We start from the raw sequence: 26,556 nt of genomic DNA, 5'->3' as shown, positions 1-26,556 counted from the left end.
TTCCTAAAGCCATGCTACTTTTTCCTATATGAATTACAATACCATCTGCAGTTTCTAGTTCTGTTCAATCTTCTCCCTCACCTTTTTTTTTTTTTCCCTCTCACCTTTGTTATTGTATATTTATGGAAGAAGAAACATCCCTTCTCATTCAAGTTTACAAGGAAGAGAGAATGGAAAGCAGAAATAGGGAGAGATTTAGTGAATTTTCCAAAGCATTTCCCATCATGCAAGCTGATGGTAACAATACAGTCCTGGTTTTCTGAGTCTCAGTGTGTTTTCATCCAGGGAACCCCACTACTGAAGTGTTAGCTAGTATTCTTATACATCAGTCAAAAACCATGTAGACTGACTTGCTCAGTTTTTCAGAGCTGTGTTTGAAAGCAAAGGATTTATGAAATCAGCAGCCTGTGAAAAAACAGGGAGAACGAAATGTTTTAACACTGCATTTTTCACTATTGTACAAGACAACTTTGTAGATAAGAACTTTGTTCTGCAGATGAACTCCCTTTATCACTTAGTCAAAAAAAGAATAACGGACTGTATCTATCTGCACCACTGTGCATTACTGATTCTTCAGATTGCCACAAGAAAAACAAATATACAAATTGCCATTTGGATATACCTTAAGAAAAAGAAAAAAAAAAAGTAGATAACTGAAGTTAAAATATTTTGAATCAACTACTTAAGTCCCACATTCATAGGAAAGGAATGGCTTGGAATGGGATCATCGGACCTAACCTCTCAGGATTCCTGGAAGCTCAGATTCGGACACTGTTGATTTGGTCCATCATTCTTCAGAAGTGGGCATTTTTACTTCCAAGAAACTCACTCTCTTTGCAGTTTTATATTACCGCCATTCAGAGAAATATTAAAAATCAAGATTTTGCTTTCTATGCCCTGATTTATGACCTCTTCCTTACTGAGAAATGCAGAGAGACAGAAGAACATTTGCAAGATTTTCTGGATACCTAGGGATAAATTTCCTTTTCTACATGCTTAAGCAGTATGTGGGTGTGGAGGTGTCCCACTTAACTTTTACTTTATTTTACCTTAGTAAAGGTAAATTTCATTTTAGAAGTGCCATAGGAATGTAATCATTTTGAAGTATTTTTTGAATTATTTTGAAGTATTCAAATCATACTGGAGTATTTTAAAAATCTTTGGATGGAAAAGTACTCTTCAACAAAGAAGTGATCTGAAGGTCATGAATATAAAAGTGAAATTTTCCATAGTCACCCATGGGCTTCATAGCAGATCCTGTTTTTTTTTTTTTTTTTCATTTTCTCCTTTAAAAAATCAGAAACGTATTTAATTCAAAAATGCAGATAATAAAAGAATGATTTAAAAAAAAAAAAAGAAGTTGCGCTCAGAAATTATAGAGATATGAGTTTTGCCTTTGAAACCATGACAAGCTTAAATGGATATTCTGCTAAGTAAGGTAATAACATCTTTCTTACTGATCGTTATATAAAAAAGAGAAAACTTTCTTGCCAATTCCTCTTGTTAGCAGCTATACTCCTCTTTCATTCCCTGACCTCTGACCCTTTTTCATTTATTACTTTTAAATGAATGCTACCATCAAAACAAACATTGGGTTAAAAATTAAGAAACCATTGGTACATTGCTCTATAGTAAATTATCAGTTTTGTAACTGGCAAAACATCCAGTATTTTTCAGGTCTCTTTAAGGGATCCAACTGGGCAGAAGCAAATGTAGTGATTGTGTAGCTGATGATTAAAAGGATGCACTTTATTTCTTCTCCCTCTCTGTGGCCTTCCATACCATCCAGAAAGGAGTGGGACATGGTTAACCTGCCCTTGTGCCCTGACCACCAAACACTGGTGCATTGGGATGCGGGATTAGACAGCCCTTGGACTGGACCACGGAGGCACTCCTATATGTTTTCACTTCATCTGTAAGACCTATCTTTTAACTGAATCAGTGAATTTTATAAAAATGGGAGAGAGATGCAGCATGAACCTGACACCCTGTAGTACTTGAGTTAATTTAGTGGCTATTTCAGCTACACTGTCCTCGATAGAGGAATTTGCCATTTTCTTTCACGCTATTAGTGTCAGGTCTCCAAGGTGTTTGACGAGAGGTTATATCTTTATTCAGTGCCCAGCAGAATGAAATATTGTTTTAAGGGATGCTCCTTGTGTCCTCTCCATGCTGGTTTGTGTTGTGTGCTATTCTTTTCATTGGGGGTCCTTAACCTGAAAAATAGGTTGCTTACAGGCTTGCAGCATTTGCACTTTTTATACTACTTTAACTCCACAATCCTGGCAAAAAGTTTAAGCTACATTTGAAGATAATCACGTAGAAAACATATGATTTATAAGAAGGATATAAACAGTTGATTACCCCTTTCCATTGTGTTTTCTCTTTCTTGTTTTTTTTGTTGTTGGGCAATTCAGGGTTCAAAGCTCTTCTGTCGCTCAGTGAAAGAAGCTTATAATATTTTGAAAACTCTGTTTTCTTTTTCCCATAGGTTTTCTGCCTACACCACAAAACCAAGCCCCTGTAGCTGACAGGGCGTTGTGCTGAGGAGACCGTGACAAAAACTTTTGTATTTACACTAGCACATTTGATCCAGTCAAAACATGCGGAGTAATTAGCCTTGTTTGAGTAGCCCCACATTGCGTTTTCTAGGCAAGCCTCCTTATGAAAACTCATAAAACCAGAAATTCGTAAGAGAAGGGACATTATACTAGTGATGCTGAATGGGAAAGAATCGCTTGGCCAGCAGTCCAAACCCTGGAATGGGTGTTTTTGCAATATCTTATATGAAACTCATCAATTTACATTGAGTGCAGCACAGAAACTGCAACTATAGCAAAGACAAGAAAGTCAAAATATTACAAAAATGCATTTCAGACCTTACTGCCAGTTTCCCAGCTAGATCTCAAATCCTTTATATGCATTGCCAGTTTTGATCTATTGGCTCCAATTAATGATTATATATGAAATGAAATTTGCAAATAAATTAGTTCCAAAGGACAGTTCAGAGGACATTTAATTTTATTTTTCACATGAGTTTGAGGGTACCTTTTCACAATAGATACAGCAAATTATGGTCACTTGTGTAGTATCTTGTTTTAAAAAGGGAATACATCATGTGAAATAGTTCAGAGTGCTCAACATCTCAATGGATATAATATTTTTGGAATATTACAGATGTATTTATTTCATTTTACACTCCTACAGTGATATAATTATGTAAGCTAAATTACATTGTTAGGAATGTTTTCCCTTCTTCGAACACATGCAACTCTAGTTTTAACAGCTCAAAAATACCGTGGAGAGAATATAGTTCTATTATTTGCATTATAATAGCTTCTACATACGTGATTTGTGCTATCATTAGCAGAATGCTGCCCCAAACCTATTGCCAAGGTCATTAAAATTAAAAAAAAAAATCAAGAAAATGCAAGAATGTTTTTAATTTTAGGAAATCTTATTTCAAAGTTAGAAACTCCATATCTTTGGCTTTTCAAATAGAGTGAGTGACTTAAAGCACACAAAAGTCTTTGCCAGAAGAAGTTTTGTGCATGTAAGGCTTCAAACATTCTGCTCATTAGTGGGTGATGGTGTCTGTTGGTGTCTAGAGTCCCTATGTAGATCCAGCCCGCAGAGGGAAAGGCCCCACTAATGGAAATGAAGCTCCAAGGAGGGTACTTGTGACTACACTGTATGGACAGAGAAAGAGCTGAATCCTTGACCAGATGCAGTTTGCTGAGATAGTGTAGAACTGCTTCAGATATTAAAGTCACCTGCACTATATTTCATCATCAGCCTTAAATGTGGGCTTCACCAGCTTTCCAAGTCTGGCAGTGACTTTGGAATTGGTTTTTAATGAGAGTGTGGGACTTCAGCTCATGAGGCCTCTGTTCCCAGATCTACTGTGACTTAGTTTGAGTAGTCTCATTTTCTGAATTCTTGTTTTCAGTTTATGAAACAGGAGTAGTAATTACTTCCTGAATTGTTAGGGTGTTGAGAAATTTCAGAGCATGCAGTTCCGGGTGAGTGGGAACAAAACTGAATGAACATGATCAGAATGAAAATGAGAGCAGAAATCAGGAGAGATCAGAAATTAGAAAAATGGAAATATGGGGCAAGGTGTTTGATTTTTTGTATAAATATATAGAAAAATAGGATAAAACAATTTACATTTGTACTTGAAATGCTTTTAGTAGATGTTTTTCAGGTGCACATATTTCTATTGAGGCCTCGCTGAATTTGCAAAAACTTATATTTTAAGATAAAAATTAGAAAAAAAATAACTTTCAAAGAATTCTGTAAGAAGTATTCATATTTTCTTTTTTAGACCACCGCAGATCCTAAATCTAAATGGAAACATTATAACAAAGTGGAAAACAGGTTGTGTCATGGTATTGCATGTTGTGAACTTCCTCGAGAATCAGAATTCCCTGTTCATAACAAAGAATTTTACCTTTTTAGGTAAATTTTAGTTTTACCTTCTTTCTGTCCTGTCTTTTATCACCAGAACAGAGATTCAACAGGACTTTGTCAGATGAAATTTGAACCTCTCGAGATGATATGGTGAAAGATTTATGTATATCATTTAAGCTTTTACAGGCTGGAGTTGATCTTGCAGTGTTCCATGTATCTTTTTGGAGCTTGTGAGGTTTCCTGATTTCTACAGAAGTGAAAGGGAATAGAGGGTGTTAGCAACACAAGCTACTTGATATGTCTATTTGAAAGACTTATATTTATGGAACAAGCACCTCATGCTATAAAGTTCTTAGGTCTTACTTTATACTGAAGACAGATATTTAAGAACATTGATTAATCTAATAAGATATTAATAATCACTCTAAAACAAGACATGAAATATTTAACACCATCAGGAATTGAGCATGTAGCATAGCCAATGTATTTATTGTAAACAAAACAATTAAAATGTGAAAGGAATAGAATCAGCTTCCCAGACAAGACACAGAACTGAATAAATACAGCATAAGAAAGAGACAACTGATTTTTCAGATCAGATTTTTTGTCACATTTCAGATGCACATTCTCTTAGTAGAATCATAAATATTCTTCCAAGGTACAGTAGAATTAAGTAGTTATAAAATATCTTATCTTTTTACTCTTTGATTTTGTACTACAAAGAGATCTCACAAGTATAGGGATAGAAATAACCAAACTGATTTTCTTTATATAAATCTAATACTGCCTAATACTGAATAGAATATAATGCCTTTCTTCTGTAGTAAATTTTGATATTTAAAAGTTTACCTTTGTTCAGTAATCTAACGAAAAAAATATTTTGCAGTGTGAATTTCCAGAACACTTCCATGTAAAAATATCAGTTAGAATTTCATTAGCTTTATTTTTTTTTGCAGTAGTAGAAAAAATATATTATAAAAGTCATATAACACCAGTATTTAATAGAATTTTCGTTTTTTTTTTTTTTGACTTTGTTTTTAAGACAAAGGTGGTAAAATGTAGAAATTAAAGTTCCACTGCCATAACTGCATAAAAAAATCTATCTTCCTGTTTTTATAGCAAAACCTCTGCTTTTCTTGGCAATTACAAGAGTTCTAGTCTAATCCTCACTACATGAGATTTTGGTAGACATACTCCCAGTGTCTGTTGAGAAATACATTTATCTGTTGCTTTTGCAGCCTCTGTCAAGAGACTGAAGAAGATACAGTATAGATTTTCAGGGAATAGATATATCTGTTCAGCAAATTCTAGACTTTGTTGCAGAAGTGATGTGTATGAACACATAAAACTTAGACAGCTGTAGAATAAAATATAAACATTGAACTTTCAAAATTAATTTCAGATACAGTTCCAATTCCAAAGAATAACTCAAGTTTTATATTCAATATTAATAGTTAATAATTAATAATCCTGGGAATAATTAATAATCTTGGGAATTAAAAAAAAAAAAGAATGAATTGAAATCTTTAGCAAAATGTCATTTACAAGAGAACTCTGGTAATCTCAGGATGATATTTGTAAGTAAACCTATACATCACCATTCTGAAAAAGCTGAGAAAAGGAAAAATAAAAATAAATCAAAATCATATCCAATGTGACTGAAAAGTAACAGCCAGACTGTGAGCTAACATTGCAGAAATATTTCAGAAGGGGCTAAAATGTTCTAATTTTAACTCCAGATATCACAAATAAGGCAAAACAGTATCAGGAGTGAAAAAGTGTGTACTTTCTATACCCTGACTTTTATTCTGCAACCTGGGCAGGTCTGTAACCTGGGCAAATTCTAGACAAGCAATATAAGCATTTTGAACCTGAGTACTCAATCCTTAATTTGTTCATATTCTTTTAATCTCTATTATATACATGGAGGCTTGCTGTAGCTGATAAAAGAAATGTGTGTTAAAGTGTTGAGTTAGGAGGAAGAAATGCTCTGCATGAACAGCAGAAAGAAAGGCTGGAGAGGTGACAAGCAGCTGTTCTAGAGTCACTAGAATAAAGTCCACTTTATTTCATCCACTGGTGGATGATACTAAAACAAACAGAGATGGAAAGGAGTGGCCAGCACAAACTGAAAAAACCCTGACAGGCAGCACTATATATTATCTAATTCGAAGTGGAAAGACAAGGTATGGCTATAAATCACACTGGAGCCATAAAGGGATTTATCATTTAAAGTGTGCAGGAACTAAAAATAGTGTATGATGACACCAGAACATGCCACCACATGTGAAAGCCACAAATGCACACTTTAGTCTTTTGGGAAAAATATATATATATATATATATATTTAAAATAAAAGTATGGCAAACAGATAAAGGGAATGAGATTTGTAACCAGTTGTGTGATGAGGAGGCGATGAGGAGTGAGCTTGCTTGCTTAGCTACCTCAATACAGAGGAACGCATCCCTGCCAGGCAGGGTGCAGTATGTTTCTTGTGCAGTTTCTTGCTGATCATGGGTTGTTTGTTTTTTACCTATCTATCTGATTTATATCTACTGTTCTGCATTTCTTGAAGACTCTGCATTAGCCATAAGGGCAATTTGCATAAATCCAAAAGAAATAAACATTTCCAGGCTGTAATTAATGATATTGGACAAAGCAGATGGCTCTAATAACTTCAGCAAAATGCCTGCATGATGAGATTCTATGAAAAAGAGGTAATTATTGCAGAATTTTAAAGCCATATTAACATTATGGCTGAATTTGTCAGAGAGAGATACTGTTCTAACCCCTGCCTGGCAATCAAAATAGTAGTGAAATAGTAGCCCTTTAACTTTACTGAGAGTAGCAAAAGGTAACTGTAAGTATGAAAAAGGATTAGCTGGAGGCAAGAATTTGTCAGCATAGTATTTGGAAAAAGTTACTTACTTAGTAAGGTGTAAAACCTTAAATGTAGACCTCTGTAAATGAAGATTTCTTCATCCTGGGCTGACTTTATTTTTGGTTACCTTAGGATCAGCTTCACCTCCTTTTTTGTACAGATGCTATAGGAAGGACTACTATCTCAATCCTATTCCACTGTCTTCAGTTGTATAAAAATGGCTGTTTAAAGCAGCAGAGAGAAAAACCTGAGAAATAGCATGAAAATTGGAGTATAAAATAAAGCTAAACCCTAACCCATCTCACCAAACTTTCTATGTAACTCCCATTAATTTCTTCCTGTGAAAAGGCTGAATAGGTCTAGATACTTAGGGAACTGAGCTCCTGGTCCTAAATGAGTATTTTGGTGTGCTGGCTAACATGTGAAATATATCTGATCTGTCTGAAGTAAAAAGCACCGTCTCATCGGAGTAATGATGACTAACAGCTCAAAGGAATGTGTGAATGTGTACAAAGTGAACGTGTACAAATCTGATGCCTGCTTACATGGCCTCCTTACCTGCCCATTCCTTGGAAAAACACTGCAGTTTTTAATACTTTTATGGACCATTTTTTACTTTGCATTTGCAGAAAGGCAAACTGGGAAATGAGGTCACCTGAGAGGCTTAGATAGAAACTTTACCACATGATCTGATTACATGAATAATCAATAAAGCCTTTTTTTCTTGTACCCAAAGAGGCTATAATTTACTGAGGAACTGAGTATTACTGAATTTTAGGACAGAATGCTAGGACAATAAGAAAAATTTGGCTCTGCTTTTTTTCTCTGAAGTTATTCCTTCCTAGAACTAAAGACGGGTGAAACTGCTCAGGAATTACAGTGAGCTGGTTGCTAAGAATCTTCATCTTTATTCTTTGGTGTTTGTCTTTTGTGTTGTCTTGCACTTAGCATGTTTTTCTGCTTTTAGTTTCCTTACTAATTGTGAAATTTTAATGGAATATTCATCAATTTGTTAATCCCATGTCCTGTTGTTTTTGGAAATGAGCAATCTCTACTGCTAACTCCTTGCATATTCATACAGGTCATATAAGTAATTGAGGTCAGAATTTACACAAACAGCTAATGTCAGAAAGTAAATTTTGTAAATACTAATGAATGTAATATAGGCTGAATACTGATACCCTGAAACAAAATTTACTGTCTTCTCTTCTGTTGTTTTCTTTAATTTCTCTGTTAATACAATTATATTCCCATCAGCTTCTTTTGTGAAAGAACTGAAGTTGAAAATAATAGTACATTAACTAACTTTACTGCCCAGACAGATGGTAAGCGGTAGGATCATTAACACATTAGCCTCAGTGATGTTGTCTGAAGGCTTTTAGGGATTTCATCTGTTGTTCCATGTTAAAGATATACATATTGTTTCCTGTCACCTTACGGATCATATTGAGTCTACAAAAATCTCACTTACCCAAGTTTTATTCATGTGGAAACTTACATTGAACAGCTGCAAAACATAAGCAGATCATTTCTGTCAAAATGCTGTTGATTTGGTCGTTAGAAATATTCCCTGTTCATCCACTGTGCCCAGATCTAGCTATAATGATCCATAATGATCTTGTGTGTAATGTAATATTGTAATAATGTATGTAATAATGTATAATTTATTATCCATGAGGAATACAAGCTTATCACACAGTAGTTGTTTTGAAAAAAGAAAAAAAAAAAAAGAAAAACGGATTTATTCCGTATTTAAGGGCATCCACGACTTATCTATTAGGGTGGGAAGCAGATTTCCTATCTATTTGACTGGCTGGTGTTGACAATGAGCCAACTCCGATATCAGGAGGAGCTTGGACATGGTAGCCCAAAACTGAAAACCTGGCTAGATAAGCCTTGTAAAGTTCTGTACTGCTGCAGAAGGTATATGGGCAGCTCGGATATTTTTCTGCTACGTTGAAGTATGCTGTGCCAACACATCATAGGTTCAAACCCCTAAAAATAGCTTGTTAAATCTAAGGAGGAAATACGGGAAGCAGTTAAACAGAACAGAATTTATATAAAGCACCACTGTAGGAAAGTTAAAAAGCCTAAAGACTGGGAACAGATTAGAAAGGACCAGGCAGGGGCTGTTCCCGCTACAGCACTTTTTTTTTCCCCCTGTACTGCCCCCTCAATTTCTTCCTAAATACTCCTCCGCTATCAAGTTATACATTTATATGCACAATATATGTGCATATCAGATTTCAAGTACCTTTTATTTCTGACAGACAGCCTGTGTCATCCTCATTTTTGACTGCTGCTACCTCCTCTCATCCTGCATCCTCTCCTTCCCTGGGGTATTTTTAACCAGGGGTATATGTTGACATGACCTAGCTACAGCTAGCACTACTTGTAATACTACAGGTAGCAGTACTTGGAGAACTGAACAACCTGCAGGTTGGCAAACTGCAAGTGGTGGTGGCTAGGCCATGGCTGCTTCACATTATGGACTTAAATGAGCTTCACCACCAAGGAAAGGCAGATGGATTTGGATTTTGAATATCTCATCATGAGCTGGTCCACAGAGCTAACAGTTACTTGGTAGCACAGAGATGGCAGTTGAAATCAGGAAGGCAGAAATCAGGATAAGATCGAAAAAGACAATTTCTTATAACTAACAAAAGTGACAAATATCTGTCCGTAGGGTTCATATACATTTCTCTCTGTGCATTTATGAATCTGATACTGCAATTTTAGTTCAAATGTGAGCAAAGACAACACTTTCCTTAGTAGCTATTTAATGCATGTCTCTTCCAAAGGGATTTGAAAGTAACCCTTATGATCATGGGATATGAGGTGAGGAATGATATGTAGGGTACAAACTCTCCTGATTAATGAAGCATGTCAGATTGTTTCCATGCAATCTTCTCTTCATGAATTATTTACCAAAAGCTGAAAGTTGATATCTGGTATTCTCCTTGGTAGCTGGCATTTTGTTTGAAAAATATTTTTTCAACAAATCCCTAATCATTTTTAGTGTATATTGCAAGTTAGTAAGCTGAAGTAATTGCAGCTAATAGAATGTAAGAAATATAATGAGACATTTATATTTTAAGTTGAATGTGCAATGCAATTTAATTGTATTTTTCCTTATATTTAAAATTAAGAAGACAAGCTAATATGAATGTATACACAGTAGTAATCAATTACATCTGAAGACCCACATTAAATGGATGTTGACTACTAAGATCAAAATACTTATTAGGTAAGACAGCACTCTTTACAGATTTATTGTACTTCTGAAATCTGTGGACAGCTTTCTATTAACTTTAATGGAATCTAAATCAGGCCCTTATAGATTTACATAAAAACCCTATTATTCATCATTTCCTAATTCCTGAGAAAGTTACATTCACCAGACCTTTCACTGATCACTTGAAAGTTCTTACCTTACAAGTTTTTACAAGCCTGATACTAAAGTCATGATACAAAATTGAGGAATAATAGTGCAACATAATTTAGCAGTTTCAGTCCTTTCATAGGAATGCAGATACTAATGTTTACTCAAACCCAGCCATATTTTGTGTAATCCTTGTGTGTCTATCCTTGTGGATAGAGAGAGTGTTATCTAGGAAGCATTCTTGTCTTTTTAATCACTGCTGCAGCCTGAAGGTTTTAGATTTATCACTTCATAATCTGAGAGCCACAGAAAGTATATGTGTACTTGGGGCCATGCCCTTATGTGCACGTGAGGGCTGGGAGCTCCCGTTTCTCCATCTGCATTGGAACCTTGCACCTGAATGATGCACCACAAGGTTTGTGGATGATACAATACAAAGTGAACAACATTCCTAGCAGATGGTTTTCCCAGAGGAATGCCGGGCAATCCCTGCACTGTCTATTAATTAGAAAGATTTATCCCTTTCTTTCTTGATCTTGCCTCCTACCAGCTTGATCTTCATGACTTAACTTGCTCTGTGCAGTCTTTGGATGGTTCTTCTCCTCCTCTTGTTCTCTTTGACTTCACAGGAAGACCAGATCCCCACCTGAGGCAAGTTCGTGTGATAGTCTGGTGCTAGATACAAACCCTTTGGATGCTGTCATGACCAAAGTAAGAATTTGTAGTCTTGCTTTAGTTCCTTTTAAGGCAATTCACATTTTAGTGTCTGTGGAGTTTTACTACTCCTGGAGGTAAATATGAATATTTGATTAACTTCATTTAATGTCTATTTCTTATGCCAATAAATCTGAATAAAAAATATACAGACTGACACAGGATTTCTTTCTGCCTTTTTGTTTTCATTTATGGCTTTTTCACAGTGGCTTTTTCTTAAGGACATTTACACCTCTTTTGTGTTTATGTAATGACAAATAAATAAGTAAACCATAGTGAACTCCCTCCCCACCCCCCTACCCCCAGGTGTCTTTTCATGATTTCTTCTCTTAAATTTAGAACTTCTAAGATACCAAACCAGGATGCTTACATAAGTCAGATTAGTCTTATCCGTATTTCAGGCCCAGTTCCAATTTCAAAGTTCACAGTATGAAAAGAAGCTGGCCTGGGAAAAGTTTTTTCCAGTTCATGGGATAAAAGAAGTTCAGTAATTATAACTCATTAATGTGTTTTGAAAACATGTGCCCTCCTATTGCTCACTTGTTGTAAGTAGCTATAAAGTCTCTCTGCAGTAACAACCTTTTGAACTAATAATTTTCTCAGGTTCTGGAGGGGATTATGTCAGAGATTCCACAACAATTACAGTGTCACATCCCAAGCTTACTTGCCATGTATCTTACATGTGTGCTGGGATTTTAGCATGTGTGCTATTGTTTAATGGCTGCAGTCCTTCCATGACAACTGAAAATAAATAAAACTAAATTTGTGAGAATGAAAGTTGAAACTGCAGAAAAAAAAAATACATCATTGTAGGTGTTTTTTTAAGAATTACTGTTGCTTGGCTGGTTCTATGTAATTGTTTCTTCTCTAGGCAGAAGTATGCAAAGCTTTCACATTCCCAAAGAAAAATGCATTTGCAAATCCTTTTTCTCCTACAGCTTAACTTTGTGTTTCAGGACATTAGTCATTTCTTCTTTGAACACTCCTACTTGAACTAGATCACAGTAGAATTCAATAAATGTGCTATAGTTCCTTAACCAAAAACAAACACAAAAAAATGAAGCTCTTTCCTGGCAGAAGGCCACCTAAAAAAAGACTATGATGTTTGTTTTATTTATTTAAATAGCTTTCTCTTTTCTGAATTTTCTCCAGCAATTCTTAAATAGAATAGTGATAGAATGCAACAATTACTTCAGGAGAGAAGCAGGTTTGCACAGATGCAAAAAGGTAATATATGGTATTACATTTGACAGTGCTCCAGAGCATGCATCACAGTTTTGAGTCCTTCCAATTAATCAGACTTGACGTATACAGAAGTGTATTATTTTCTACAGATCTTTATTTCATTCTCTAAAAGTCAGAGGAGTTATTTCAAAAGGCACAGTGAGTGAAGATAACCTAATGTATCTGCTTAAATAGTCACTGAAGTTAATTCTTGTGGTTACGGATTGGCCGTGAACAGAATAATGAAATTTCAGTCTCAAGACCCAATGGAATTGTTCCTGACCTGCAACTTGTGAAGTTATTTACAACTATGTGTCCTACTAAGTAGGTAGATCTGTACTGCAAAGGTATAAATATTTTTCAGAAATGCAATAAGGAAAGTTTCTACAGGAATTTTGTCTCGTCCACAAAATCCTGAGTTTAATCTGGTTAGATACTTTGTAAGGACCCGTTTAATTACACCTCCAAAAATCTGAAATATTTGGAGTGGTGGAATAACATGAACCAGCTGAGTATCAGCAGATCAGGCATGTAGGAGGCACATATGCTATCCTTGCTTCCCTGGTGTGAGATTCATCTTTTTCTGGGATTAGTTTATTATTTTATCAGGCTTACTTTTTGAAGGTCTCCGCCATCACACACAGCATATCGTCTGAGAAAGTCTGCAGCCTAATGTGCAAAGGACTTGTCACATGAAGCGTGATTGCTATCATATTGCCTCCAACTCTATAATCTAGTCATACATCTGCTTTATATTATACAAACAGCTATACCTTCATTGTAGCACAGAGCACTATACAGCGAAGAATGACTCTCTGATATGAGATAAAACCGCTCGGATACCTTGAAAGTTGACACAGTCACTTCGGACATTTAGTGGTATTAGTTTTCCAAATCTGGGGTTATTTGATGCCAAACCATGTATCAAGTATTGGTAAGATCCTTGTTGTTGAAAACATTTTAGCTTTTCTTGAAGTGAACAGTTACACAAGTACATGGAATTGTAACCATATATAGGATGGTGTTCCATATGCCTCAAGTGATCAACATTTGCCCCTCAAGAGCAAGGTACCAGCATTCTGGGTGACAGTAGCTTTCACACAAGGGAAGAACTCTTAAGGTGAAGCATAAACGAGGAACAATTTGGATTAAGCTGCACACACGTTAGCTTTCTCCTGTGCCAGAGTGAAAGGGCAGCTCAAGGGGACAGGTAATAGCTATTGACCGTGACCTACTTTCAGCCAGGGGCATATTAAATCCTGGTCTTGGCAGAAGATGAGGAAGAGCAAAGAAAATGCATTGCCTGCTGGCAAAGATATTTTTTATGTTTCTAAACTTGGAAAGATATAACATGAATACAACAGAAAATGTTCAGACTGCTTTTAGAATGAAACTGTAAAATATATGCTTGTAGAAAAAAAAGAGAGAGAGAGAGATCAGTGGAAGAAATGCTTGAAGAATTATTTAGAACCTTGATAAGAAATTTTGTGGTTTATTACAAATGTGGAAAAGAGTTATGAAAAAGAGAGGAATTAGGTTCTAAAAAAGTCTACGGTAAATAGTGATGGATGGTATGGGTAGGATCCAGAACCACTCAGTGTACATTTCTCTCCCCTCTATTATCCTGCTTTGGTAGGAGGTCTAAAGGTGCCTGTGTTTCACAGTTTCTCTGTAACTGTCTTCTACCTTCTGTGTTGAGATATGCTAAGGTCTTCTTTGATGCTCATTCTTTGTGGATCCCATTTGTCTCTGCCTCTGCCCCTTTCTCTGAAGGTTTTTGTTTCCATCTACTTCCTCGTAGAAGTTGGGGCTCAAAGGACTCTTTCCTTGTGTTTAAGTAAAAATGATTTCCTCTTCTCTGTTTTTAAGTGAACCAATTTATGGCATTCTTGTCATTTTAGATGAGTCTGACTCAATCTCTCTATTGCAATTCTGTAGCTGCTTGAGCTAGTCAGAAGTGGGACTGCCTTGGCACCACTTTCCTGCTGTTCCCCAGACATTAATTCTTGCTCTTTTTCTTTGAGGTCTCATAAACACTCCTATGGCTGATTAATGATCTGGTTCAGGGAGTAATCCACCTAAATATAAACCCTACAGAAATGTGATTAATACTTGGCTGGTTTCCTGCAGTGTTCTTCTATGATTATGCAGCCACCTAAAGCCTATTGCTAGCTCATTGGGCTGTGTTTGAATTAACATCTCATTTAGGGTGTTGTGGAAAGCTTAGTAGCATTGCATATCACAAGCAAGGCAATGATCAGGGGAAATTTTTTTTCCTGCTGATATGAATCTAGGCATCAGAAGAGGGCTTCAGATAATAAGGAGCAAGCTGATTTGTCAGTACTCCCAGAGAGCTGATGAATGGATGGGGAAAACAGATAAAGATAAGCTCAGGTTAGCTGAGTACTGCATGTTGTGAAGCATGTCTGGCAATGGTAGAAGGGAAGAAGAAATGGGGAAAGCCTGCTAGGCTTTTTGTTCATTTGTTTTGCTTTCTGAAGTGATATGCTTGCAGAAGAGCTGCAAATATTTTGGGATGTGTCTTTGCTTTGGGTGCCACAGATGTCTGTACCAATATGTGGCCATAATCACTATTCTGGCACAGTGAGTCTGGGAAAAGCAAGACATATTTCATATAATTTACTTTACATGGCTAAACAGCTAAACCTAAACACCTAAAAGGCAAGTTTGTGTATTAACATCAATATCTTCATCATGGTTTAACCTACAAGAAGAAATTCTCTGTTCCTAGCCATTCAACTAAAACAAAAAGCAGTGATCTGACATCTCTATTAGAGTAATTAGGCTCATTATAAATCGTCTTATTTAAAAACATGAAGTTCAGCAAAACCCAGACTCCTGAATATGGGTTATTAAGTGGCCTCTTTTTAAGTGGCCATTAGTTTTTGTCTTTACCATTTCTTTTCCATGATTTTTTACAATTTCCTCTTGAATGCATAGAGACTTCTAGTGAATATAGCATCCTTTGGCAAAAAGTTTCACAGGCTGCCTGTCTGTTCCATGAAGCACTACATATATATTTATATATATGTGTGTATAATGTATAAATATCCTCAACCTTTATTAGAATGCTCATAGTTCTTGCTCTGTAAGAGATGGTGAATAACTGATATCTATTCAGTCAGTTTATTTCACTCTTAATTCTCTTTATGATAATTAATCTCTTTTCCAGACTGAAAAGTCCCTGTCTACTTAGTTATTCCTTATATGGAAGCAGAACTGTATTTTTGAGCTTCCTTGTCTGAATGCTTTACATATCTGCTGTCACTTCAAATGCCTATGTCAATCATGTCTGAGGTATTTCAATCCATGCACTAATGCATATAAACCTTTAACAAGAAATGGGAACTTTTCTCTAGCACAGACAGTGCTGACCTACTGATTCTTTGAAATCTGAGGGAATCTTCTTTCATAAGACTACATGGCATCACTTGGGGAACTGAAAGTATCAATTTCTCCTCTAAATCCATCTGAGACTCTACCTGAATGAGAATCCTACACTCAGTTTGATAGATGTTCAAAGGAAACTATTCTCACCATTTCCTAACTCTGTCCTCCCCGATTTGTAACACCTTAGCTCTGATTAAAACATTATTATACACTGATTTAAGTAAGATTTATTTCATTGACTTTAATTTAGTAGGTTCACCTATTTCAAATCAGACAAGGATAAAGACCTTAATTTACAATATATATCACAAATTCGATATTTTAAAACATATAATCTCAAAATAATACATTTATGTTCATCATTCAGAGCTATCTAATTCAGTCGATTCTTGAATACACATTGCACCATTTAGTTCCAACTGTTGTTTTAGGGATGTGCTTAATCTCAAAATTATGGTAAACTATTGTATGTGATACACTGAAAATACCTAGCTTATTAAATGCTATTAATGCTTATTAAAAATATAATCAATGACTAAAAAAGAAAATCCAACATTTTTCAGAGAATAACTTTTAATACAGCAAAATGCAGTGTATGGAAAAGATAACTTATCATTGGACTATAGGAGAAAAGTTTTATTAAAGCCATTAAAGTCCCATCTCCTCTTACTGCAGTGAAAAGAATCAAAAACACAACCTCCTGTCGTCTAAGAAAAAAAAAAGAAAAAAGAGAAAAAGCGTGTTTGAATCTATGGAATAGAGAGTTGATGGACAGGTAAGAGAGGAGTTAGAAGCTAAAAGAAAAGAATATATTAAGTATCAAGAGACTACAGTGGAGAGTGTGAAGGACATACTGAAAAAGAAATGTTCCTGTGCTGATACTTCATAACAGTAGCAAAGTAAATACCCGATTTTTAATAAGAAAAAGATCACATCCAAATTTAGATTGTTTTGCTTGTATGTTTAAAGCATACAATTATGTATTTCTGTTTCCTAATTTTTCTTAGACTTGCTCATCTCCCTGAGATGGAAGTAACCATTCTATAACCCAGAAGGGCATGTAATGAGTAATATGTCCTTAGGCATTTATAATCCTCAAATTACCAACAAAAAGCACAGAAAATGCTTTAGAAATTATAATATGTCTGAATTTTCCAAAGGAGAACTTGGCTTGCCAACTTACAGCTGTGGGACTTCTTGCCTTGTTCTCCCTGGAAGTTGCTTTTCTGCTGTATGTAATATGCTGAGGAGCTCATTTTTTTTCTGTAAACTTAAGCCCTTAACAACACATTTTTAAATTGATGGTTTATACTGGATTTTCTTACAAGAAAACCAGTTAAAAATTATTTAATATCTACAAAATAAAGCACATCAGTTTTATTAAGCCTTTGGAGGCAAATATGTGTAGGTTGCAAAAATGAGCTGATAGTTTAACAAGCTCATCTGACATATCAGCGTAACCTGTGCTAGGGCATTATCTGTGGAATAAAGTGTTGTGAAATAAAAAGGGGAGTATTAAAATTTGCCTAGGTTTATACTGGGGAACAGCGGATTCCTTCTTTCTTATAGCTTACTTTTTTAGCCATTGCAGAGGCTCTTCTCAGCATTAGTTCGTAAATATAGTGCAGCATTCAGGTTATGACAAGCACTATTCAGATACATCTGAAGCCATATTTCTTTTCTCAGATGCCCAAGCAAAGCTCTGGAGTAAGAAGAGAATTCCACTGCCGCAACCATATCATGCCAGAATGAATCTGAAGTAACTGTGGATGAAATTTAGTTCATGGTGTTGTGAGAGAGTGAGTCCACAGCAAAATAACAAGAATCTGCAGGGAATACAATGCCAGTGAAAGGACTGAAAGAAGTTATCTACCTTTGAAAGGAGGGAAGAAAGGCAGGAGAAAGACACATAGATATTATTAGATATAATGACAGACAGCAAGTCCCCAGCCTTTATCAAATGGGATATTCCTCTTTCTTAATGGCATTTAGGACTCCTGTGGGAACTTCTGCTTAGGAGCAACATTATGAGTGTATTGTGTGGGAGGAACTTGATGAAAGTCTAGGATCTACTTAATAACCTGAAGAGGTTCTGCCAAGTCTGTTCGATTCAATCCTGACCAGAGATAGAGGAATGTTGCTTCCTTAGTAGGAATGGATTTTAGACTCTTAGCTTACACTGTGTTAAAAATAAGGGTTTTTTTTTTTCTCCCTTCTTCTTCTGCTCCCTGTCATGTAAAGGTAAGAGACACTGAAGATATGTTTTGGCTGTGAACATTTATAAAGCTTCTACAATAATTGAATTAAACTAGTTGAAGTCTGGGGGATGATTTCTTCCAAAAAAAAAGAAGTCTAGCTTCCAGAAAACTATTGAGAAATAATAAATTAAGACCTTTTTTTTTTTTTTTTTTTGATAGGCCACACTGGAGCAAGAAATGAAAATAAAAAGATAATACCCCAAATTCAAATTTAAGGGGAAAAAAAACACCCATAAAAGCTTGTGTTTGTTCTGGAAAAGATTGTTGTTGTGTCAAGTTGCAGTAGATGGTGCTGATGGGCTGGAAGGTATAAATTCGTTCTTTAGGGTCATATTCTGATGAGGCTATTGTATGGAAGCATATTTATAAATAAGGCACTATATGGTGTAAATAGCTATAAATTCTATTTTACTGTTAGCATATCATAATTAATACATGTGGTAATTTTTAGGTTTTAAGTTATTCAGATGGAGTTAATGAAGGTGTCATACTGTTCATCCATCGCTTTCTCACAGGACAAGATGGGAAAATTATTACTATTATCAGTATAATGATAAACAGAAACAGGAAAAGACTCTTTTATACCTGGAAGAAGGGGCTGTGGATTTGACGAGAAGGTTGAACAGCATGCTGATTGTAGCATTAACTCTGCTAGTTCCGTTTGTGAGCTTATTGCCACTCCTCAGCACATGCAGCTGATTTGGTCTGACAGAAAGTGCTCTTTCCTATGTTCACTGTGCCATAAAAATGTTAAAAACATACTGCTGAGCTAGCCACTTGGTAATAGAATTACTGGGTGTCTGCTACCATCCCATCATATTAATTGCGTCTTTTTTGTTGAAAAGATGAACAGGGAAAAAAAAAATCTCCGCAAAATCTAGATCACTTGGCTGGAGACTTATATTTACAGCTCAGTGAAAGCACCTCCAATTGAAAAGCAGAAATTACTTCCTGCGACAGACATGGGGAAGAAAACAATTAGCAACAAATGCCGCAGTTACTCTGAATACATCCTGGCCGATACTAGATCATTAGCTCCATAGATGAAATGAGTTAATATAAAAAGCTACTGCATCAGTTAAAGAAATATATCATCAGATTTCAAAAAATAGTTTTGTCTGTTGTGGCTTTTAATCTATGTAGGCTGTACAATTATTCCCACTAATAAATTAAAAGAGAGGAAACTGAACAGCTTAGGTATGGGAATGAATTTTCTAGACTTTTCTTTCTTACTTCATTTATTTAATTTTAACCAAATCATGACTTAAGAAAGGTGTATTCAGTCTCAGATTGGATCAAAAATCATCCACTTTTCTTTTCTCTGGGCCTTTTTGAGAAAAATCTAAGTGAGAGATTTTACGAGCGACTTTTCCTCATCACCTGCACATAACTGAGCAAGGCTGAACCCCAGCCCCATTTGGCAGAAGGATCTGGAGCACTCTTGAGTCGTAAGGGGATTGATCTCAACATGAAGATAAAATGTACACTAGGATGAGGCTCTCATCTCTGTGACCTTTTGCACTTTGGATAAGGTATTTATTTCACTAAACCATTTAAACTCTGCATGAACTCTGATAAATAATTGCCTAGGTCTTGCTTAAGTGGGAATTGGAAAGTACAAAAATGAGTCCTCCTCTCAATGTTCATCAATCAGATTTTGATCAAAATGTGACTAAGTCCACTACTTTTGCTTTTCTCCTCTCTCTCTTTTTTTTTTTTTCTTTTTTTTTTTGTTCTTGAAGCAAACAAGCTTTAAATAGATGAATCAGATGAAAACTCAGGAGATTTACCCCTTGCTTGCTTCTCTGCACTCTCTGCACTCTGCTGTTAGGGTGGCAAGGGCTGTCACACAGTTGTTCTGTAAAGAGGTACAAATCTCTGCATGAAGAGATTATATAAAGCTGCGAAAACAGCAGAGCCCAGTGTAGTATTAGACTCACTGCAAGATATGGATGTGCTCTCAGTACCCACAGATTTGCAGCCCTATACCTTAATTATTAAGGAGTATAAAGCTGAAAGCATTCTTTATATTATATGAAGTAATACTTCATCTACGCTTTCCTTCTGAGAGTAGTAACAGCTATTAACTTTGTGTGTAGATGCCATTTAAATTTTACATTCTCCTCCCCACTTTTTTTTTTCTAGAGATCAACAGTAAATTTAACTACTTCTCAGCTTATTTTTACAGATGAAGAGAGAATTAAAAGTGCTGCATAAGGGAGCTTTTTATCTCTTAAGATCCCACAAAAGCAAGTTTGGATGGAAGGAGCCCCATAAAAGAAAAGCAACAAGGACATCTAAAATATATTTCCTCCAACTCATAGTTTCTTAAGCTGTTTTTATAAGCATATTATTACTTTTGTATACATGTGAGAATAACCAGCCTAAAAAATGCTCAGATTTTGCTCCCCCCTCCATTCAGAGAGGTGTATTATATTTAAAGTAATTAAATGCAGCAGCAGCCACTGAGCCTATCTGTGATATTGTGTCTTTGTCAGCAGTTTACTTATGGTTTTCTCATTTAATTAAATGGGAAGCAGTGAGTGGTTGATGTACTGCTATGCATGATATGTAGGACAGACCACACCTGCCACTCGGTATAAAATCTGCTTAATGCACATGATGAAAGCACATGTACATACAGCATGCAGCATATGTGTGTGTGTGTATCACAAAGAGTTAAGTCCTTGCCAAGGCATTATGCTTCTCTTCTTACTTTTTGAACACTCTAACTCCTTATCTTGCATTTTCTCCAGTTTATTTACAGAATTTTTAGTCTGCTTGCTCTGGTTTAAGAATCTCCTGAGCAAGCAGACTGCAAATTCAGTAAACAAGCGAAAGAAAACTTGAGATAAGGAGCTGAAATATCCAGGAGAAACAAGAACTATAGAGCTCAGAAGGCAGAACTAAACTTTCAACATCATGGATTTCACACAGTGTGCAAAACATTTCTCTCTATAGCGTAAACAAGTTATAGCACTCAGCTATTATTTTATTAACCTGTATTTATCCAAAATGCCAGTATTAAAAGGTAAGCATCCACAAAAAAAAAAAAAAAAAAAAAAAAAAAGGTATACCTCCTCACTGGATATAACTTATCATCCACCATCATTATATCTTTAACCTATATATCATATTCTCTACCATTGTGTGTTGACTACAATACTTCCACTGCATAATTTCTACTGCATCTCAGGGCCTGCAGCTGAGTTTATTTTTGTCCTGGAAAACAAATAAAAGTGATAGCATACTGCATTGGTACTTTGTGATTCAGTGTCCAATTTCAAATAGATTTCTTTTCCTTTCTGTTCATAAAAGAAAGCATAAGTAGTTTTTCTCCCTTCCCCTCCAACATCTTTCTCCTCTCCCTGCAAAGGCTGAAATGACGGTTCCAGCATCCCTTTTATTAAAGGGGTGACACCAAATGTTGAAAAAGCACCCCACTACCATTAACATAGTTGTTTGTTAAAAAAGCTATTAAAAGTGAAATAGCTCTTTTTGAATACATTTTTTACGGACTTTCTCAAGTCCTGAGGTGGCCACAGCCTGAAATGGCTTCCCAATGTCTGCATTTATCTTGCAGGGAACCCCATCCTGCTTTTAGATCAGAAGAAGTAACATAATCTTGCACCACCCACCTTCCTTTTTGCAGCTTGACACATCTGCGAGGCAGAATGTGTGTGACAACCCTTCTCTCTGTAAGGCCCTGACATTTTTGGCAGCCTTCTGATATATCGCCTCTTCATTGCTGGCACTTATATGCATAACTTATGTCTCCTCTGGACCATTTCCAGGCACCTGCATTTTGTTATTACTGTCCTCATCCTGCTCTTGTACAGCTCTGTGGCTTTACCTTGTGTAATACAATAATCATCTCAGTTGTGAGAAAAGATGGTCTTGGAGCATAAATCAATTTTACTTCCTGTCTTTACGTAACTCACTTACAGAAGAGTTTTGGGGGGATGCATGAGCTGTTAACACCTGCCCTATAGTTGAGGAGACAATTGTGTCATAGGCTATTCCTCTATTCCTCTAGACAGGACTAATGACAAGGACATTTAGACAGATGGGTTCAATAAGTCTGCTTACACATAAGCAAAGCTATATGATCCTCCTACTATTTGCTTGTTTATTGCTCTCTATATTTAGATCTTTAATACAGAGCACTCTGTCCTGCATTCTTTCCTAGATTTTGTCTGAGTACGCTGTTCTTCAGCACTCAAAATGAAATTGTGCAGCAGCCCCTTGCATTGACCTCTTGGACAACAGTAACATCTCTCAATCATTATCCTGGCAAAAATGAGTGCAAAGATTGAGAAAAAAAAGAAAAATTAAACAGAGTTCAAAAAGGGATTAGACAAGGATAAGTACATAAGTGGATACTAAACAAAATAGTGTACCTACAGCTTCCAGCATAGAAAGTCATGAAACCTTGTCTGGTAGCAAAATCAAAGATATTCCAAGCAAAGTTTCACTGTACAATTATCCTGTTTCTCTTCTGACTTGGCAGGTTACTAGAATATTCTGCAGTATTTTGCATAATTAAATGTTGCTTAACCAAACTCAATTGAGGTTGTTGTATGAAGAAAGCTTGAAACTTTCATTTCTAAAAATGATATCTTAGCTAGGTATTTCACAGTTTTAGGGTATACTTCAAGCATTTTACATGACTACAAAAATATCAATGATGTCATTTACTTTGTTTAAGTATAGAAACTTGCTTTAATAAAAATTAACACAAAACAGACTGAGTATTCATAGGTTCAGACATATATATTTGGGGCTGTGAAGGCTACATAAATGGATGCATCATGCATAAAAAATTAGGCTTGTTTTCCCATTACTCATTATAAGGCAGTACTGTCTAATGGGAATAAACCGAGTTAGTAAACTGCTTCTTCAGCAATTTACATTCACATCTGAATTTAGTTGCAACAATAAGATAAATCATATACGAGCACATTCAGACGGCAAAATTGTAAGCAAATGAGATTTTTCTCCTTTAAAATTGTAGACTGCATTTGTAAATCCTTTCCTCTGGTTTCAGATGTTCTATGGTGACTCTATTTGGTACAAAATTTTGCCACTTAAGTCTTGCTAGTGAAAATAGTACATAAAAGACATTTCTCCTCTGGAAAACGAGGTGGCATATTGACCTTGTTTTATTGATCAAAGTCTTTTTATAAAAGAAGGGCCCTGTATGGCCACTTAATTAAACACAAGGATCATAACTTATATGATCTTACATTTTCAAAACAGTAGCTGAAAAATTCAAACTCTATATTATTTAAAGTAGCTTTTAATTGAGAATAAAATGTACTTAATAGGAAACTTTATAGGAAATAATTTGAATATTTGAAAATGAATATTTCAAACCAAATATATAATAAGGTGCCTAAAAATCATGTCATTTTTACCGAGGTGGTTCTGTTAATGGTAGGATTGTAAATATTGAGTATAATTACCCTTGAGACAAAATGGTTAGCTATTTTTGAGATAAAAACACTTACAGGTATGAAGTATAATTTACAGGAAAATTGGATGCCTATATGCAGCACATTTACCCACCCCACCCTGCTTAGCCACTGAAACATGGAAGACTGTGAAACAGGACCACTTTTTCTTAACATTTAAGTGTAAATCTTATGGCCCAAGTTGCAGTAATTATTCTCTCCCTCACACTGTCCAAAATGACACCATCATGCAAATGGGGAGTATTCCCACTGCACTAGGAACTCAGTCCTTGCTATTCTCTGAATAATGCCTTAGTATTTTTGTAAACTTGCTGTTTGTCCAGATGAATAATACAGACAGTCACACACCAGTCCTTCAGCCCATTTCTTGGTCCTGGATAGTTTGCTAATATGGCTGTAGCCTAAAAAAAAAACCCTAAAAAAACCATAAACCCCCTTATCTTGCTGTCAAAAAAAAATGCAGTTGCATAATTAAAAGCCTTATACTGTTTGGTTTTCATAGAAGGTACAGAATTCAGACTACTGAACTTATAAGCCAGACTTCTCTAGCTGTAAGTTCAGAGAAAGGCAGGATATCAGTCACCTGCTTTCTTCTGTACATTCTAAGGAATGCCTTAGGTGCCTTTCTACTTGCTGTATGACATTTTAAATGGTCTAATTAAACACTGGCAATTCATCCCATTCAAGAGGTTTGGGAATATAGATGTTCATTTAGGTCACGATAGATTCCATTCATGAAAGCTGGTGTATAACATTAACAATGTTTGGCCCCTTTTCAAGTATTAAAAATGTGTTTGAGTTTTAACAATTAAGCTATTCTTCAGACAGTACACACAGACTGACATTAAAATCTACTCGTTCTACTTAATCATTTCAGGTCAGAGGCTTTCCTATATAAGGAGCTACCGCACAGTGAACATAACCTCTGCCAGAAAAAAATGGCATATCTGAAATTGTGCAAATCTTCACAAGTCTTAACAGCTTAGCACACAGAACAGAGGCATGAAGTTTACTGGGGCCCAGAGTCAAAAGCAGTTAACTGACAATCTTAGCTGAAAAGCAAAGAAGAGAGATATTTATAAATATTTGGGAAAGGCTTTCAAAATAGATTTGGCGAGCATGGCTCCCTTGAAGATATCCCAGCCTTTGTCATAGTGGGATAGATCTGTAAATAGTTTAATATAGCACAGATCCACCATTTTTCAAACATACAGAGCTTACAGAAGCTGACGCTCACTGAAGCTGAGAATCTCACCCTGCAAATTTTAGAGCAGAACAAGGGCTTTTTTTCATATCCATAAAACACCTTGATGTAATGTTAGAATTATTGCCTAACAATCATGCGATTTTTGACAAGGGTGATATGAATCACTTGGCTCAAGGTAGCAAATTGTTTGCAATACATTTAGCAAAACCTCAGAGAAAACTGAACGGTTGGGGAAAAGATATTGATTTAAACAGAGCAATATACTTTTTTCTTAGAACTATGATACACACAAGTCAAGATAAAATTCTTAGTAGCCAGAGAATAGTGTAACACATAGGAACATTTCTCTAAACTTTTATATAAACTAGGAAAAAATGTAGTTGAAATGCAAGGATTTTCCCTAATTTCAACCATTATTGAATCATAAATTGCATTTGTATGTTTATTCTGGTTTCAGAAAGAGGTAAAAATAACAGGGGCTTGCTTGCAATAGGAACTCGTACTGGTCTTATATTTTTTTTAAGGGGAAATGGAGCAGGCCATCAGCAGATAAGATTTCACACTGACACTTGGTCATCACTCAGTTCAAAAAAATCTAACTAGGACTTGATACGAAGCGCGTACCAGGACAAGAACTAGCAAATGAGACTTTAGGTTAAAAATAACAGAAAGTGTTACCTCACAGACAAGGAGATATTAGATACGGGAATTTCTTTTGCAAAGATACAGAGTGGAAATAGGACACAAAATAGGTGTTTTAGAGCAACTAAAAAATGCTGCTGACCAAAAAACTGCAAATATAAGGGTGAAACTGTCTGAATGTTTTTAAATCTTCCCTTTAATATCTTTGAAACCTAAGAGGCTGGTAGTAGCACATAGAAATTTTGGCGCCCGTTTTTTCATATAAATTGTTGTCAGATAGAAATATCTCAGGTAGTTCTGATGTATACTGGAAACAGTGTAAATATTAAGCAGCTGCTTAATTTTCTTTCTGAAACTTCCTGCTTTTGTGTTTCTTTTCTGGAATTTAAAAAGCATTGTAAATACTATTTCTTAGTGTTAGAGTTATCTCTGATTAATTAATTCATTCATTCTAGGAAATTGTGTTTCTTTACCCGAGAGTGTGCCTTTAAACACTTATCTTACTGTGGACAGTGCAAACTGAGAAGAATAGTGCAAGTCCTACAGCAAAAAAAAAAAGGACTTAACATTGTAAAAAGTTTTACCCTCCTTACCCTTAATAATTTTAATAATATAAATATAATGATTTCTTAGACTTTGTTTCTAAAGACAGAGTTGAGGGGAGAACTGAACTAATTTGTGGATTATAGGAAATGGAGTAAATGTGAAGTCTGACTGTGTCTAAACTATGTAATACATCCCTCTCTTGGAAAATAAATACTCTAGGTTCAAATGAGCCAGAATTAGTGTATGGAGACTTGTGCAGAGAGGAACCTCATGAGGTTCAACAAGGACAAGTGCAGGCTCCTGCACTTGGGGAGGAATAACCCCAGGAACCAGTACAGATTACGGGTTGACCTGCTGGAAAGCAGCTCCGTGGAGGGATTTGGGAGTCCTGGTTGATAACAGGT

This window comes from Tinamus guttatus, unplaced genomic scaffold, assembly GCF_059628265.1.
Source record: "Tinamus guttatus ecotype Peru unplaced genomic scaffold, ASM5962826v1 Tinamus_guttatus_pri_ptg000052l, whole genome shotgun sequence".
Taxonomy (NCBI): domain Eukaryota; kingdom Metazoa; phylum Chordata; class Aves; order Tinamiformes; family Tinamidae; genus Tinamus; species Tinamus guttatus.
The sequence above is the reverse complement of the archived record's forward strand: the minus strand, read 5'-3'. Positions refer to the sequence as shown.